Here is an 819-nt window from a genome sequence, read left to right as displayed (position 1 = left end):
TTTTTTTTTTCTTTTTTTTCCCTTTTCCCCCTATTTTTTTTGTTTCGTCTTTTTTTTTTTTTTTTTTTTTTTTTTTTTTTTTTTTTTTTGAGGAGGGATCAGGGTTACAAATTGCCTTTTCTCCTGTGTAATTTTTTTTTTAGTATTTTATTATGTTTTTGGTGAAAGTTTACATAGCAAATTATGTTGCCATTTAACAATTTCTAGACATATTGTTCAGTGACATTGGTTATATTTTTCACAATGTAATAACATTATTATTTCCATTGTGGTTGTTCTGTTTCCATTAATCCAGATTCCTTGCCCCCTCTTACCTTCTAATACTTGCTTTAGGGTAAATATTGACTGTTTGTCTCATACAGATGATTATTTAAAGGACTACAGTACTCCTGGGTGTTATTTTATGAGCCAATCTGTTATTTAGCTGAAAGGTGACCTCCAGGAGTGTCTTCATTTCCAAGTTTAAAGGGTATCCCAAGGCAATAGTCTCAAGAATTCCCCTAGTCTCTACCAATTCAGTAAGTCTGGCCTTTTTTTATGAATTTGAGTTTTGTTCTACATTTTTCCCCCCATGCTTTCCAGGACCGTCTGTTAGTCAGAACTGTCAATAGTGTTAGCTGGGCACCATCTAGTTATTCTTGTCTTGGGATGGATGCGGCCATGGTTCCTGTGGGCTGTTAGTCTTCTAGAGTAGTTTCTTCTTTGAGCCTTTGATTTCCTCATTTTTATTTTGCTCTAGTAAACAAAAGTTGTTTCTTAGTATGTGTGGTGGTTAAGTTTGTATGTCAACTTGGCTAGGCCTGATTGAGTGGCTGGGCA

Source organism: Orycteropus afer, unplaced genomic scaffold, assembly GCF_000298275.1.
Source record: "Orycteropus afer afer isolate SDZICR_OR568_19922 unplaced genomic scaffold, OryAfe1.0 scaffold00079, whole genome shotgun sequence".
Classification (NCBI taxonomy): Eukaryota; Metazoa; Chordata; class Mammalia; order Tubulidentata; family Orycteropodidae; genus Orycteropus; species Orycteropus afer.
Note: the sequence above shows the minus strand (reverse complement) of the source record.